The 16,863-nt window shown below is 40.9% G+C and overlaps 1 non-coding gene across 1 annotated transcript; it reads right to left on the bottom strand.

The window, feature by feature from the left end:
* Positions 1-11,291: 11,291 nt before the first annotated feature.
* LOC116563657 lies at positions 11,292-11,395 on the bottom strand. Its single transcript, XR_004274502.1, has one exon. It is a non-coding gene; the product is annotated as a U6 spliceosomal RNA (small nuclear RNA).
* Between the last annotated feature and the right edge of the window lie 5,468 nt (positions 11,396-16,863).

Raw genomic sequence — 16,863 nt, 5'->3', positions numbered from 1 at the left:
CCCACCTTGGCCTCCCAAAGTGCTGGGATTACAGGTGTAAACCACTGTGCCTGGCCTTCAAAATTGTTAACTATTAAGAAAAATTATTATATAAGCTGGACACAGTGGCTCATACCTACATTCCCAACTACTAGGGAGGCTAAGGTGGAAAGATCCCTTGAGCTCAGGAGTTTGAGGCTGCAGTGAGTGATGATTGTGCCCCTGCACCCCCATTGCACTCCAGCCTGGGCAACAGAGTGAGACTTCATCTTTAAAAAACCTACTATGTAAGTATATTAAATTAATAATTAACATAGAACCTAAAAGTGAATTAAAAATAAGAATAATGCTCTTAAATTAATTATTTTTTTCTAAGTCCTAAAGATTTGCTTAGTGCATTCAACAAGAAAATGATCTGGAGAAAGGCCCCTTTTTGGATTCTACGAGGTCTGAATTTATAGTCTCTTCCTTGCCACTAACGAGCTGACTTTGAGAAAATCGTCTTCAAACTTTCATCATCTGTCGAAAAGAGATAATAATTCTGGTTACTGACATAATAGCATTTCTAGCGATAGATGTGAAGACTAGGAGAGAATATACCAAATTGCAATGTATCCAAGTATATTAAGAGATCAACTCCTACAGATCTCGGTAATAACATCAGTAGTATTTTATAGTCTGTATTGTTAATATTTTTTACTCTTTATTTGTCTTTAATATGTCCTATGTTTGATGTTAAATAATAGGTATTCCTTGCTTTGGATAATTTGGGATTGGAATGGGACTGGGATCATGAAAAGTATACTTCACGGTGTGCTAAAGAGAGAACTACTTGTTATTCTTTTGTTGTTGTTGCTGTTTGGCTTTACTGCTTCTTGTGGAGCAGGGCTACCCCACGGGCAATGTGCCCAGAACAGCAGTACTTGTTACTCTACAGATAGATGTCTCAATTAATTTTAACCTCTATCCCTAATGATGTTTAAATTTTGATAAAGAAGGCCGGGCGTGGTGGCTCAAGCCTGTAACCCCAGCACTTTGGGAGGCCGAGGCGGGTGGATCACGAGGTCAAGAGATCGAGACCATCCTGGTCAACATGGTGAAACCCCGTCTCTACTAAAAATACAAAAGATTAGCTGGGCATGGTGGCGCGTGCCTGTAATCCCAACTACTCAGGAGACTGAGGCAGGAGAATTGCCTGAGCCCAGGAGGCGGAGGTTGCCGTGAGCAGAGATTGCACCATTGCACTCCAGCCTGGGTAACGAGAGCGAAACTTCATCTCAAAAAAAAAAAAAAAAGCAGAATTTTGATAAAGAAAAAATCATTTTTTTTTTTTTTTACGAGAAATGATAGTTTGTCTTCATCTCTATCGGAGATGTGGACAGAGAAAGCTTTCTGTCTCTGATGTCTTTTGCATGAGACAAGATCTTAGGAAATAAGTGGTGCAGGGAATTGTGAGATTACATTTCACCCCTTTTTCTGTCTCCTCTCTCTTTTATATAGCCTTTATCTCTGCTTCTAACAATCCCATTATCAGAATTTCCAACATAATGTAATGGTGAGAGAGAAAAATCGCCACCACAGGATCAAATTTCACTTGTAATCTGGAGAAAATAGGAGTCTAGTTTTCCAAACATTTCTATTTAAAAAAAAAAAAGTTGGACTGGGTGAGGTGGCTAACGCCTGTAATCCAGCACTTTGGGAGGCTGAGGCGGACTAATCATGAGGTCAGTAGTTTGAGGCCAGCCCGGCCAACCTGGTGAAACCCTGTCTTTACTAAAAATATAAAAACTTAGCTTGGTGTAATGGTGGTCACCTGTAATCCCAGCTACTAGGGAGACTGAGGCAGGAGAATTGCTTGTCTCTGGGAGGGGGAGGTTGCAGTGAGCCCAGATCGCACTAGTGCACTCCAGCCCTGGTGACAGAGTGAGACTTCATCTCAAAAAAAAAGAAAAAAAAAAAGTTAAGCTATTAAAAGAATGAGTCTGTTCTCCAAAAAGCAAAATTATGTCTCAGGACTCATTTAAAAAATCTGTAAGGTTAATTCAGGTTTGTGGGAAGAATAATCTCTCCACTTCCAGTGCTCTTTTAAATTTCCCAATTTAAAGAATATGGAGATCAATTCTCAGGAACCTCTACAAATGTTCAGATTAGGAGAAAATACTGCACAACCTTGAAACAACAATAAACATTTGATCTCTCACACAATTTTTGTGCATCAGAAATCTAGGAGCAGCTTAGCTGGGTGATTCCGCCTTAGGGTATTATATGTTGCACTTAATTTTTTAGCCAGGGCTGCAGTCATTTGAAGGATTGACTGGGGCTAGAGGATTTTTCATCCAAGATAGCTCACATCCTGCTGTTGGCAGGAGACCTCGGTTCTTTGTCACATGGACTTCTTTGTAAGACTGTGTGAGTATCCTCATGACAGTGCAGCTGAGGGTGATCTGACACAGAACAAGGCAAAAACCTCAAAGTCTTTGTATGACCTAGCCTCAGAAGTTACATATCATCATGTCTGTATTTTGTTGGTCCCACAGACCAGCCATGATAAAATGTAGGAAGGAACTACACATGGGCATTTATGCCAGAGGCAAAGGTCATTGGGGGCCATCTTGGTAGCTGGCTGCCACAAACCTGAATAGATAAAGAAATAAAAACAAGTATCTAATAAATATCATATGAAGTCAGATACATTTTGAGTCAAATCACATTCATGTAATCTATCTACATACAAGTTTATTATAAATGGATTTGCCTACAAAGAAGTTTGTGGTTGTTTTGATTTTATATACTGCTAAAATATTTTATTTTTTGAGATGGAGTCTTGCTCTGTCACTCAGGCTGGAGTGCAGTAGCATGATCTTGGCTCACTGCAACCTCTGCCTCCCAGGTTCAAGTGATTCTCCTGCCTCAGCCTCCCAAGTAGCTGGGATTATGGGCAAGTGCCATCACGCCTGGCTAATCTTTTTGTGTTTTTAGGAGAGATGGAGTGTCACCATGTTGGCCAGCCTGGTCTTGAACTCCTGACCTCAAGTGATCTGCCTGGCTGAGACTCCCAAAGTGCTGGGATTATAGGAGTCAGCCACTATGCCTGTCCTGCTAAGAATGTTTTAAATAAGGAACTGAAAAATAATTATTTTAGGCTGGTGCTGTGGCTCACACCTGTAATCCCAGCTACACAGGAGGACTGCTGGAGACCAGGAATCCCAGACCAGCCTGAGCAACATAGTAAGACCCCATCTCTAAAAAAAATAAAAACAAATTAGCCAGGCATGGTGGCATGCAGCCTTATCCACTTGGAAGGATCACTTGAGCCCAGGGGTTTTAGGGTACAGTGAGCTATGATTGTGCCACTGCATTGTAGCTGGGGTGACAGAGTGAGACCCTGTCTCTAAACAACAACAACAACAACAATAATAATTGTATAGTCATTAGCAAGCAATGAGTTTCTGATTTAAAAAAGAAAAAAATAATTGTGTAGTCAGAAAAGGAAGATAAAGTCTATTTTTTCAGTTTTAAAAAAAGTTATATTCAAAGCAATTGTTTTGAAGCTAGACTGCAATGCCAAAGTATTAAAGAAAGGATTTTTAAAGATAATAATTGCTGTCTGTTTCCATTCCAAGTCCTTGTGGATTTATGTGGACAACAGAGTAAACCATTTATTTCCACTTTTTCATGAACTTTGAATCATTTTTTAGAAACTGCATATTTTCCTGCCTGTGAAAACTCTTATATTCAAATATTATAGCAGCTATCAACATTACAGATAGCATTGTATATTATGCATCATTTTGCATTTTAAGTTTCAGGTTAACAAAATTTACACTAAATGGTGGTGGTGGAAGCACTGCCTGTAGATAAGCAAGTTTACGGTGCAAACCAGTAGGGAAGCTTCACTATCATTTTATCTTTTCTGATACTACAGTTTAGTATCTGTATTAGAAGAACTGCAGGCTTATGTAATTTTGGAATATTATCTCGAAGTTTTTATTACCAGAGTTACTGAAGAGCATTTTTTGCTCTTAGTAAATGGATATTTTAATTTTCCTGATACTATGGCTGATACAAGTTATAATATGAAAACATTTGTTTGAAAGAGCAGAGTATTCGGCATCGATACACTATACTTTTTGTTGATTTTTCCTTTAGAAAAGTCAATTATAGACAAAGCCTCTTTAGAATGAGATCCTTCTTCCTCTCTTTGAATTAACTGCATGCATTTCTGAAAGGTTCTTCTTTCACTTCACCTCAAAAGACACTAAATCCAAATACCAATGGTGAGATTGTCTGATTTGAACTCTGAGATAAGCTATTTTGCTTTAAAAAAACAGATAGGTTATTGAATTACTAATTGAAATACAAAAACTTGCTTACCTTTTCTTTCTTTCTTTTTCTTTTTTTTTTTTGAGACGGAGTTTCGCTCTTGTTACCCAGGCTGGAGTGCAATGGCGCGATCTCAGCTCACCGCAACCTCCACCTCCCGGGTTCAGGCAATTCTCCTGCCCCAGCCTCCTGAGTCGCTGGGATTACAGGCACGTGCCACCATGCCCAGCTAATTTTTTTTTTTGTATTTTTAGTAGAGACGGGGTTTCACCATGTTGACAGGATGGTCTCGATCTCTTGACCTCGCAGAAATGAGGAAGTAAACATGTAACATGTTTTATTATAAGTGACCCAGTAGATAAGAAATAGAAAGTAGACTCAGTTTACAGGGATCCTTCAAGTAGTGTTAATTCACTCAATAATTTTTTTTTTTTTTTTTTTTGGGGGGTGGAGTCTTGCACTGTTGCCTGGGCTGGAGTGCAGGGGTGCGATCTCGGCTCATCGCAACCTCGTCTCCCAGGCTCAGGCAATTCTCCTGCCTCAGCCTCCTGAGTATCTGGGATTACAGGCATGTGCCACCATGCCTGGCTAATTTTTGTGTTTTTAGTAGAGACAGGCTTTCACCATGTTGGCCAGGCTAGTCTCGAACTCCCGGCCTCAAATGATCCACCTGGCTTGGCCTCCCAAAGTGCTGGGATTACAGGCATGAACCAATGCGCCTGGCCCACTCAAGAAAATTTTAAAGTCATTTAAGTAAATAACAATTTAAGGATTTATTGAATGCAATTATATGAGAAAGAATATTTGAGACCTGTCATTCAGATGCCAGGCACTCTGCCAAGTGCTATGGGTAAAGAGAGAGGTAGGCTTACTGTGAACCTAATCGAGCTTAAGTTGAGGGCCCCCAATTTGCAAAAACATCTTTTAATGCAAATGTGTTCACATGATCAATTTTCTTTCCTTTTTTTTTTTGCAAATAAAAAGTCGCAAAAGTAAGATATTTAAATCTTAATCAGTGAATTCTATTGTCTCTCTTTAGTCTTCACTCCCATCTACACTTCCTCTTGTGTTGGGAGGTGTTACAGAATATCCACAGATCTTTTTTTTTTTTTGGTACTGGTTAAGGAAGAGTATTGTTGAAGATGCATTTAGTTTTGTAAGATATATTAATTTGGTCATTGCATGTGTAGTTGAATTATTGCCAAGAGTTGTCCAGTATAGAAATGGCTTCCAGAGATACTGCAATCTCTGCTGTGCTGATTCACACTGCATCATATGATGTAGAGTAGTATCTTAATATTAGCATGTCCTACTGGATTAGCTTTTTATTACTAAATTGCTAAATAACCTTAGAGGCTAAAAGCAATACAGCATTGTGAGACAATAAGGGGCTATTGTCTTTAGCCTCTAGCGTTGTGGTAAACCTGGGCATAGAGTCACTGGATATTCTACTCAGGATCTCATAAAGCTAAACTCAAGGTGTTGGCTTGGTTGCATCCTCATCTGCTACTCTGAGTTCCTTACCAAACTCACATGGTGTGGCCAGATTTATCTCCTTTCAGTTGTTATTTCCTCGTTGGCTGTTAGCTGGGAGCTGCTCTTAGCAACTAGAGGCCACTTGCATGCCTTAACACATGACCTACTCCATTTCCAGAGCTGGCAATAGAGAATCTCCCTCATTTTTAATTCTTCATGCTTTGAATCTCTTTGTCAGGAAGGGTGCTATTCCCTTTAAGGACTCAACTGATAACATCTGGCCCACGCAGGATCATCTTTCTATCTTAAGGTGAACTGATTTGGGACATTATTCACATCTACAAAATCCCTTCACAAGAGCACCTAAGTTTAGTGTTTGAACAACTGGAAAAAGATATGTGTATGCCAGGGTGCAAAAATCTTGGGAGTCATCTTATATTTCTGTCTACTACACCTGCTGTGCCCAGCATTGGAAACATGTGGGTGAGTTTTACCTATTATAAAACTTTTCAACTCAGAATGCATATTTTCAAAGATTTGGAAAGAACATTCAAACATAAATGAAAACATTTTCCAAAATCTCACACAGCTAGAATATACTATTTTAGTAGACTCCTGATTTATTTATGAAAAACCTTCATGTGTTTATTTATTAGAACAAAGAGTTCATAAAAGAGTTAACAGAATGTGCAATAAAAGCAATAGAGATGAATGATAAAGTTAATAAAAGCTAGGTACAGTGGTGCATCATGCCTGTAATCCCAGGACTTTGGGAAGCTGAGGTGGGAGGATTGCTTAAGCCCAGGAGTTTGAGATCAGCCTAGGCAACAAAGTGAGACCTTGTCTCTATAAAAACAGAAAGTTAGCAGGCCACTATGGCATGTGCTTATAGTCCCAGCAACATGGGAAGCTGAGGTGGGAGGATTGCTTGAGCCCAGGAGATTGAGGCTGGCTGCAGTGAGCCATGTTCCTGCCCTTCACTTTAGCCTGGGTGACAGAGCGAGACCTTGTCTCAAAAAAAAAAAAAAAAAAACACTCAATGCCTTTCTTAAACTCAGAGGAAAGGGATCCTGCCCTGAACCCTGCATTTTAGAGTACATTGCCCATCACAAATGCCAAAGCACAAAGATATTTGGTTTACTTTTTGACCTCATGGTTGCAGGAAGCTGGCTGAGAACAGGAGAGAATGGCTTGGGGGAAAAAAAGCTGTTTCAAGTTGGCCACCCCAAATCACCCAGATGGGTATCCAGGCAAATCGGGGTCCCTAGATACTTGCTCTTCTTTTCCTCTTCTACTTGGCTGGTATTGTTTTGAGAGGTGAACTTCTAGAAGGGCAAGATTTTTGTGTGCATGTGAAACAAGACAAAGGGTATCTGTTTACCCTAGCTCCCTGAGGAGCTTAAGTCACTCCTGTTCTGGCATTCGAGTGGGTCCGGGCAGCACCCAAGAGTCCAGGACCTCACTAGTTTCAGCTCATTGACAGACTGTGTATGGAAGAACTGGAAAGAGAAAAAATATAAGCATGATTCCTGCATATTTTGCCTGATGAACAAAGTAATGCAATTAATTGAGGTAGCAGTAGACCAGGTATGTAGGAAAAAGGAGAGTGAATCAAAGATTCTGTTTCAGACATGTTGAACTGAGATGCCAGTAGACTTCCAAGGGATGTCAGATGAGCAATTGGACATTTGAATCTTGGGGGAGTGGCCTGGGCTCGAGATAGAAATACTATATAAACTGGTATAACTGTGGGGGCCAAATGTTTTTTCAAGTGTCTGCTAGATATTTGTAGTTCCTCTATTGTAGATTACATGCTTGTGTCCTTTACCTGTATATCTATTGAATCTCTTAGTTATTCTTAAAATTTCCTAGAAATTTAATGCAATCAAAAATGTTTAATAAAATACTAAATCATCTAATTTTCACAGCAAACCTGATACAGGTTTTTAAATTTTTGAATATTTTATAGACAGACTGATGTTTAAAGAGATTAAATAATTTCTTTTTTTTTTTTTTAAAGATGGGATTTCACCATGTTGGTCAGGCTGGTCTTGAACTCCCGACCTCAGGTGATCCGCCCGCCTTGGCCTCCAAAGTGCTTGGGTTACAGGTGTGAGCCACTGTGCCCGGTCAAATAATTTCTTATGTCATTACATTAGTAAGTGGTAGTGATAGATGCTGGATTCTATGGGACTAACAAAGAGTTGTGACCTCCACAGACAAATTTAAAAATCGTCAGCATATAACAAATAAGAAAAACATATTTGTCCTCCACAAGAAAATGATGTAGGCTTTGTGTTCACAAAGCAAGGATACATTGTGTCTCCCAAGAGAGCTCACAAGCTGGTATGTATAGTAAATCAGGCTTAGGTACCTGATTTCTCTGTATATCAAGAGTGAATCCATCTTTCAGGAATGGACTTATATTAACCTAGTTTATGAGTCTGATTTTTAAAAGCAGAAGGTCAAATTGCAATGAGAAATCATTGTCCCAGAGACAGGGATATTTTAAAATTTGTGCAACTAGCTTTTTGTTTTCCTGGGTAAAGATAATGCATATGGAATGTTTAGTGACCTTAAGCTAAGAGAACACGAGTCACCCATCTCACTTTTGGGATGACCTTTCTAGGGAAAAGCGTCAATCCCAATGCCTTTATTCAGCTCATTCGCTCTCTTACTTCATCAGCCCTAACCACACCCTGTTGTCTCACTCTGAACAGCACCATTAATCTTTTTGGCCTCTGCAGGCATTTATAACCCTGGCCTAATGGCTTTGCCCAAGAACCAAATATTTTGATGAATGAAAAACTCCCATGAATCATGTTTAAAACAAATTATTTTTGTGGTTGAAGTTCTTGAGATCTAAATCATGAATCATGTTTTAATAGAGAATACTGCTTTTTATCTCTGAGACCTTCTTCTTTTGAGGGTTTAAGGCTGGCCAACCCCATTTGTGATGACAGTCGCTTTAGATACCTTAACAAATTCAATTAAATTACTATCGAGTTCTGGCCCTGGGATCCAAGCTGGATCTTTAGGTCACTCCCATAATTTTATTTTGTAGTATATTAAGCCTCCAGCTTCATTAGTTACTGACCATATGACCTAGCCATGCCATTGATTCCATCTGTGTTTCAGTTTCTTAATCTGTAAAATGGGAAAAAGAATATCAAAGTGATAGGATTACTGTGCAGTGCTGAGATTATGGGAAGCACTCGGGATATGTTATCTTCACAAGATGTCTGGCATCATGACATGTTGACATTTAACATTAATGCTCAGAGTACAAACTTATCTCCGAGTTCTTAGGTGAGTCGTAAAACCCAATGACTATAATACCAATCACAGGTGGTTTTGAAGCCAAAAAAACTGAAAAAAAAAAAGAGGGGTAGTGGACCTTGTAGCATGAGCTTCAAACCTGGACTGAGAAGCAGTAATTCAATATATATATATATATTAAAGTGGGAACAGCAGAAACTTTAGGCAGTGTTTTGTTTTATTACAGGCTTCTTGCAGCTGTAGACTCTTTAGCCTGGTGAAACTCATTGGTGCCTTCTCAGAACAATGGTTTTAAAGGTACAAAATAAAATACAGAAGATTACAGAGAAATTAAATTATATTGAAATTTTTATCCAAATGTTGCAAATGAAACCACCTTTGCAAAGATTATGACAGTAAGAGAAATCTAACATAGTTGACTCCATTTTGCTTCTAACCTCCACACTGTCCTTGGTCATTCCTAGGCATAGGCCAAACTAACTTTGGGAAGAGTTTAAGTATATAGTTTAACTTAAAAGCAAGGATGATTATAGTCCCTCCATAAAATGAACCCTTTCCTTCCTCAGGACCCAAAAACCATCTTTGTAAGTCTAATGGAAAGCCATAAGAATAGGATTATGGGAAGGGCCTGAACTCTGCTAAAATGTAGGTGTAGTTCCATAATCCCTTACAGCTCAGGGGTCATGTGGCCAGAGGTCACTAGTCCCAATATTTCCTATAGATTATATCACCATTGGCAGGGCACAGTGGCTCACACCTGTAATGCCAGTACTTTGGGAGGCTGAGTCAGGAGGATTGCTTGAGCCCAGGAGTTTGAGACCAGCCTGGGCAACATAGTGTGACCTCATCTCTTGAAAAAAAGGAAAGAAGGAAGGAGGGAGGGAGGAAGGGAGGGAAGGAGGGAGGAAAAAAGAGAGAAGGAAGGAAGGAAGAGAGAAGAAAGAAAGGAAACAGAAGGAAGGAAGGAAGGGTGGGAGAGAAGGAGGGAAGGAGAGGGAGGGAGGAGGGAAGAAAGAGGGAGGGAAGAAAGAGGGAGGGAAAGAAAGAGAAGGAAGAAAGGAAACAGAAGGAAGGAAGGAAAAAAGGAAGGGAGAGAGAGAGGGAGGGAAGGAGAGAGGGAGGGAGGGAAGAGGGAGGGAAAGAGAGAGAAAGAAGGAAGAAAAGAAACAGAGAAAGAAGGAAGGAAGGATGGAAGGAAGGAAGAAGATTATCATTATTGTAGAACCTAACTTTTTTTTTTAAAGACAGGGTCTAGCTCTATCACCCAAGCTGGAGTGCAGTGGTATGATCACAGCTCACTGCAGCCTTGAACTCCCGGGCTCAAAAGATCCTCCTGCCTCAGTAGCTGGGACCACAGGTGCACATCACCACACTTTAATATTTTTTATTTTGTCGGCACAGGGTCTCACCATCTTGCCCAGGCTGGTCTCAAACTCTAGGGTTCAAGAGATGCCTTGGCTTTCCACAGTGCTGGGATTACAGGCATGAGTCACCTTGACCAACTTTGAAAATTGATTTTTTTGAAATGTTCTTCAGACTGACCCCACCCAGACTCGTGACTCATGACTAAGCTTGTCCTGTGGCCCCACCCAGAGAAGGACTCAGAGCATGAGGACTGTTTTCACATGCCTATGATTTTATTCTCAACCATTCAGCAGCACCCAGTCCCTAACCCTCTGCCCACCAAATTGTCCATAAAAATCCCTAGCCTCCCAAACTTTAGGGAGACAGATTTAGTGATAACTTCAGTTCTCCTTTGTAGAAAATTAAACTGTTTCTCTACTGCAGTGTCACCGTCTTGGTGAATTGATTTTGTCTGTGCAATAGGCGGGAAGAGCCCATCAGGTGATTGCACAAAAACAAATTTGTTTTAGAATATTTTATATGTTTCTTTATTAACAAATTAAATAAGGAGATCTAACAAGATGTCTAATAACTATAATAGTAGGGATGAGTATAAATATCACAAGATATTCTCATCAGTGGTATTGTATGATAAAAAACATCTGTATTTCTATTAATGACAAAGACATGGGCATGCCTACACTACCATGGTTGGTTGCCAGCTGTCATAACTGCAGAAAATGTTGAATTTCACAGTGAATAATAATATATATTTTTTTCTATTTATATTCCTGTGGTCTATGGACCCCAGATTAAGAGCTCATGCATTAGAGGATGGTAGCACAAACACAAAAAAGACAGAATTTTTTTCTCTTTTTATTATTTATTACAAAAGTATAGAATGATTCACAAATTTACATGTCATCCTTGCATAGGGGCCATGGCAACCTTCTCTGTATCATTCCAATTTTAGTATATGTGCCCCAAAAGAGAATTTTTTTTGTTTGTTTTTTGAGACAGAATCTCACTCTGTGGCCCAGGCTGGAGTGCAGTGGTGTGATCTTGGCTCACTGCAACCTCTGTCCCCTGGACTCAAGTAATCCTCCTGCCTCAGCCTCCCAAGTAGCTGAGACTACAGGCGCATGCCACCGTACCATCTAATTTTTGTATTTTTATGTAGAGGTGGGCTTTCACTATGTTGCCCAGGCTGGTCTCAAACCCCTGAGCCCAAGCAGTCTGCCTGCCTCAGCCTCTCAAAGTGCTGTGATTATAGTCATGAGCCACTGCACCTGGCCCCAATAGAGAATTTTTGAAGGAGGAATTGGTTAACACATTTAGGAGAAAGGTTAGACATTATAAAGATAAATGCTTATTGGATTTATTATGTAGGAACTAATCAGTGAATATTACCAGTGCAGTTTCATTAGAGAAGTTAGTGGCATCAATCAGATAGCAGTAGTTTGATGATTAATTGGCAGAGGAGAATGCAAACATGAGGAAGTGGAGAAGTAGATGAAAAGGTCACCTCTAAGGAGCTTGGCTATCTCGGGTGAAAGCAAAGGGCCACAGATAAGAAGTGCATGGCCTGAGGGAGGGCTGGTTACCAAGGGGCAGGTCCGGAGATGTACACATGCTTTGGGGAAAGAGTTGTAGAAAGGGAAAGGCTGGAGAGTCTAGACAGAGGGTGAATACATTATGGAGAGAGACCTCTGAGGGGATAGGCAAAGGTGGGACTGAGAGGACAAGCAAAGGAATCCACTCAACTGGAAAAAGAACATGTCTTCTGCTTAGAGTAGGGAGCAACATGGTAGACAGACAAAAACTGAAGAGAGCAGAAAGTTGGGCAAATTCCAAAATTGAAATCTATTCCTTTGTCCCCTTCATAGCCACTAGCCCAAATGGGCATGTCCTGTGCTCTAGGTAAAGACAGTAGTGCCTAATGACTTAAAAAAGTTGTTATATCAGGTAGGATATTTGCCTCCACAAATAACTGAAAGCCCAGCATTAAGGATTTATTGTTTAACTGTACTGGCTTAAAGAATAAAGGTGACTTAATTTGTTCATTCAACTGAAAAGTCCGGAGATTCATCGTGATCAGTTGTATTAGCTGCCTTTCTCAGAGTTGTTCAGATCTGTTTGCCTCCAGGTTGTGGCTTCATTATAAAGGTGGCAGTGACATGGTAGAAGAGTTCTGGGTCTTATCACCATACGTGAAAACCTGCAGGGCCAAGAAGCTGTTTCTTCAGAGTATGTAAGCTTCTGGTGCAAAACAGCCCAGCAGACCTCCCCTTACATCTCATTGGCCCAAACTGCTTTCCTGTTCATGAATCTTTCTACATCACAGGGAAATCCCCTTGAAGGGACAGCTCACCAGTTGCTGAGTAGTTTGCTGAACCCATCATTGACAGGAGGTGCAGTATTTGGTGTGAACTGGCCCTTCTTAGGCTGAGCACTGCTGTACAAGTGTGTGCTGGGCATTTTGAGTTGTTAGAATGATGGCAAGTGGAGGTCAGGGATGCTAAACATCCTAAGATGCATCTGAAAGCCCTGTAGAGGGAAGAACTAGTCAGCCCCAAGTGCCAATTGCACCTGCTGCGAAAAAAATACTACTGGAGGGCCAGACGTGGTGGCTCACACCTGTAATCCCAGCACTTTGGGAGGCTGAGGCAGGCAGATTGCTTGAGCTCAGGAGTTTGACATCAGCCTGGGCAACATGGTTAAACCCCGTCTCTACAAAAAAATTCCAAAGTTAGCTGAGCATAGTGGCATGCGCCTGTAGCTGAGCTGTTTGGGAGGCTGAGGCACAAGAATTGCTTGAGCCTGGGAGGCTTAGATCATGCTACTGCACTCCAACCTGGGCAACAGAGAGAGGAGTGTCTCAAAAAAAAAAAAAAAAAAAACAATACTGTGTAGGCAAGAGACCCACCCTTGTAGCTCACTGGCTGGATGGGAGGATATGGGTGTTGAAAAACGTCTGGAAGAAAGAAGGAAGCTGCAGCAGGGAAGGCAACCAACAACAGCTATTATAGATGCAGATTTTGGAGGCAGAGAGCCTGGGATTTAAAACTTGGCTCTACTACTTTCGAGCTGTGTGATCAAGCAAGCTAATGAAGCTTTAAAAGCCTTACTTTCTTTAATAAGTAGAAAAGGAAAAATAATACCTGCTCTTAAGATTACTGAGATTAATGAGAGAATGTATGAGTCTGTCAAATATTCTCATCCACAGAAGGGGCTCAATGTCTGGTTCCCTTTGTTCTTGCTAGAATGTGCATTAGTTTACAGTGTAGCCACTTGATAGCATCTGAAGGGTTCAGTACCTTGTTATTTCCAACAAATGTGTTTTGAGGTGCTAATATCTTCTAATGAGGGTGTGAGCCATCATTTAAGCCATTAGATTAGGAACATTACAGATGGTCCCAGCACAATGTGTATATGTCACAGATGGCTCTAATGGCAAGTCTGTATTAATAAGCAAGAATAGACATATCAGTTTTAGCTCTGGGTTTTTATTTCCTTCTTAACTATACTGTTGCTGTATAAAATAAATGTATGCACACATTCGCTTCTCTCCCTCTCTCTCCTTATATATTTTAATATATATTTAATATATTTTAATGTATGTATATGTAATAGATATATTTTTAATATATATATTAACAAAAAAAATATTCTTTTTTCTTATATAGATGGAGACTCATTATCTTGCTGGTCTCAAACTCCTGGGCTCAAGTGATCCTCTTGCCTTGGCCTCCTTCCTAAAGTGCTTACAGGTATAAGCCATCGTGTTCAACTTGTTTTATAATTAGGCAAATATGCACAAGAAAATAATCTCCATTCTGTTTTTCAGGCCGAGTGTGGTGGCCCACACCTGTAATCCCATCACTTTGGGAGGCCAAGGTGGGTGGATTGCTTGAGGTCAGGAGTTCAAGACCAGCCTGACTAACATGGTGAAACCCTGTCTCTACTAAAAATACAAAAATTAGCTGGGCATGGTGGTTGGTGTCTGTAATCTCAGCTACTCAAGAGGCTGAGGCAGGAGAATCACTTGAATCCAGGGGGCGGAGGTTTTAGTGAGCCAAGATCGTGCCATGGCACTCCAACCTGGGTAACAGAGCGAGACTCCGTCTCAAACAAACAAAAAGAAAATGAATAATATCCATTCTGTTTTTTTACTGCATCACCTTCCCTTCAAACACGGCCATTATGGACACTGGTATCTGTTTGGAAGTTAACATATATTTTTTTCTTCCAGATTATATGTAAACTATTGATTCCTCTGGAAAAGCCTCTTCAATTTTCCAAATTAGGTAGGTCTTTTGTTTTTGTTCTCATAGTCTTATGTTTTTGTTGTTTATTGCTACATTACAAATCACTCCAAAATCCAGTGGTTTAAATATTAACAGGGTATCATTTCTCATAATTCTTTTGGTTGGTTGATGTATTAGTCCGTCTCACACTGCTTAAAAGAACTACCTGATACTGGGTAATTTTTCAAGAAAAGAGGTTTAATTGGCTCACAATTCCACAAACTGTACAGGAAGCATGGATGGGGAGGCGCCAGGAAACTTACAGTCATGGCAGAGGTGAAGGGGAAGCAGGAACAATCTTCACATTGTGGAGCAGGATAGAGAGAGTGTAACAACTGGATCTCGTGAGGACTCACTATTACGAGAACAGCAAGGGGGAAATTCGCCCTTGTGATCCAATCATACCCCACCAGGTCCCTTCCCCAACATTGGGGATCTCAGATTGGCAGATTTGGGTGGGGACACAGTGTCAAACCATATCAGTTAATCAGGTGGTTCTGGTTCATCGGGTGTTGTGTCAGTTGGGGTGCTGAGATAGCTACATGGTCACAAGTCTGGTATATCATGCTGGCCACCTACTGGGAGCCCAGTGGGGGTTTTTGGCCAGGCTCCTTGGTTAACTCTTATGTGGACCTCTTTATGTGGCTGCTTCGGCTTCCTCCACAGACTGGTAACTGGATTCTAAGAAAGTGCATTCCAAGAGGCCTAATCCTATGTGCAAGTTCATCAAACTCCTGCTTACACTATGTTTGGAATGTCCCAGTGGTGAAAGTTAATTGTAAGGCCAAACCTAGTGTCAACGTGAAAGGGGATTACTCAAGGGCAAAATTCCTGAAGGCATGGTTCACTGAGGCCGCCAAAGTCTCTCACATCTAGTGAATCTTTCCTTTATAAGACTCAGCAATGTTTCCAATTATGTATTTGTTTGTGTTATTTACTATCTCTATCTCTTAATAGGCACTAAAATCCATGAAAACAGAGACCTTTTTGTATTTTGTTAAGCATTGTGAAATGGAACCTAAAATGCAATTTAAAAGTTCTGAAGAGGCCCAAGTGGCTGAGAAACTAGCAATAGACACCATCATGCAGGGCTTGCAATTGGAATTCTTCAAAACTGGTCTGCCCAGTGTTGGCTGATTCACGCTGTTTTGGAGAGAGTTGCAAGTATGCTGTGCTCCCTCTCCCAGGATGGGAGGGGGGACCAGAGCACTTCTCTCTCACCTCAAGTCAAGTAAGAGGATTTAAAAATGACTGGGAAAACTTAACATATGGCTCTTGGATTTGGGGACACTATCCAGGGAGAAGAACCAGAGGTTGGGGTCAGTCATATGGCCAAGGGTTTAATCAATCATGCCTTCATAATGAGACCTCAGTAAAAGCTCTGGACACCTAGGCTTGGAGGAGCTTCCCGGTTGGTGAATACAGTGAAGTGCTGGGAGGGTGATGCTCCCTGACTCCTCCAGGGAAGGGCACTGAAGCTCTGTGTTCCCTCCCAGACCTTGCCCTATGTAATCTTTTATTTTTTAAATTTTTTACTGTTTTTTAATGTCTTGATACCTATGTGTATTCTTAACAATAAAACTATTATTTCATATATAGCATGTTTCTGAGCTCCGTGAGTCATTCTGGCGAGTTATCAAACCTGAAATGGTTGTGGGAGCTCTCAATTTGCAGCCAGTCAGAGTATGAGTGGCCTGGGATCCCCTGAAGCTTACAGCTGGTGTCTGAAGTGAGAGCTGTCTTGCGGAGGACTTTGTCCTTAACTTGTGGAGTCTGTGCCAATTCTGGATGGTTAGTGTCTGAAATGAATTGCAGTACACTCTGTTGGTGTTGCCTCAGTTGGCGTTGAAATGAAACACTGTATAATTAGCCATCCAAATACTTAGTTGTTTAAAATAATTTAAAAATTGGTCTTGAACTCCTGACCTCAGGCGATCTGCCCGCCTTGGTCTCCAAAGTGCTTGGATTACAGGCGTGAGCCACTGCACCCGGCCACAAAATTGATTTCTTACAGTTCTGTAGGTCGCTTGGGCTCCGGTGATTGCCCCTCACTTTGAGCTCTGCTTTGCAGATGTGGTGAGATAGCAGGTGAGGCCTGGGCAAACGGTGCCTGGGCTGGGTTGGCTGGAGCAGCCTGGGATGGCTGGGCATCTTG

Source organism: Sapajus apella, unplaced genomic scaffold, assembly GCF_009761245.1.
Source record: "Sapajus apella isolate SASKATOON/1434 unplaced genomic scaffold, GSC_monkey_1.0 scaffold35, whole genome shotgun sequence".
In the NCBI taxonomy this organism is placed as follows: domain Eukaryota; kingdom Metazoa; phylum Chordata; class Mammalia; order Primates; family Cebidae; genus Sapajus; species Sapajus apella.
The sequence above is the reverse complement of the archived record's forward strand: the minus strand, read 5'-3'. Positions and strand labels throughout refer to the sequence as shown.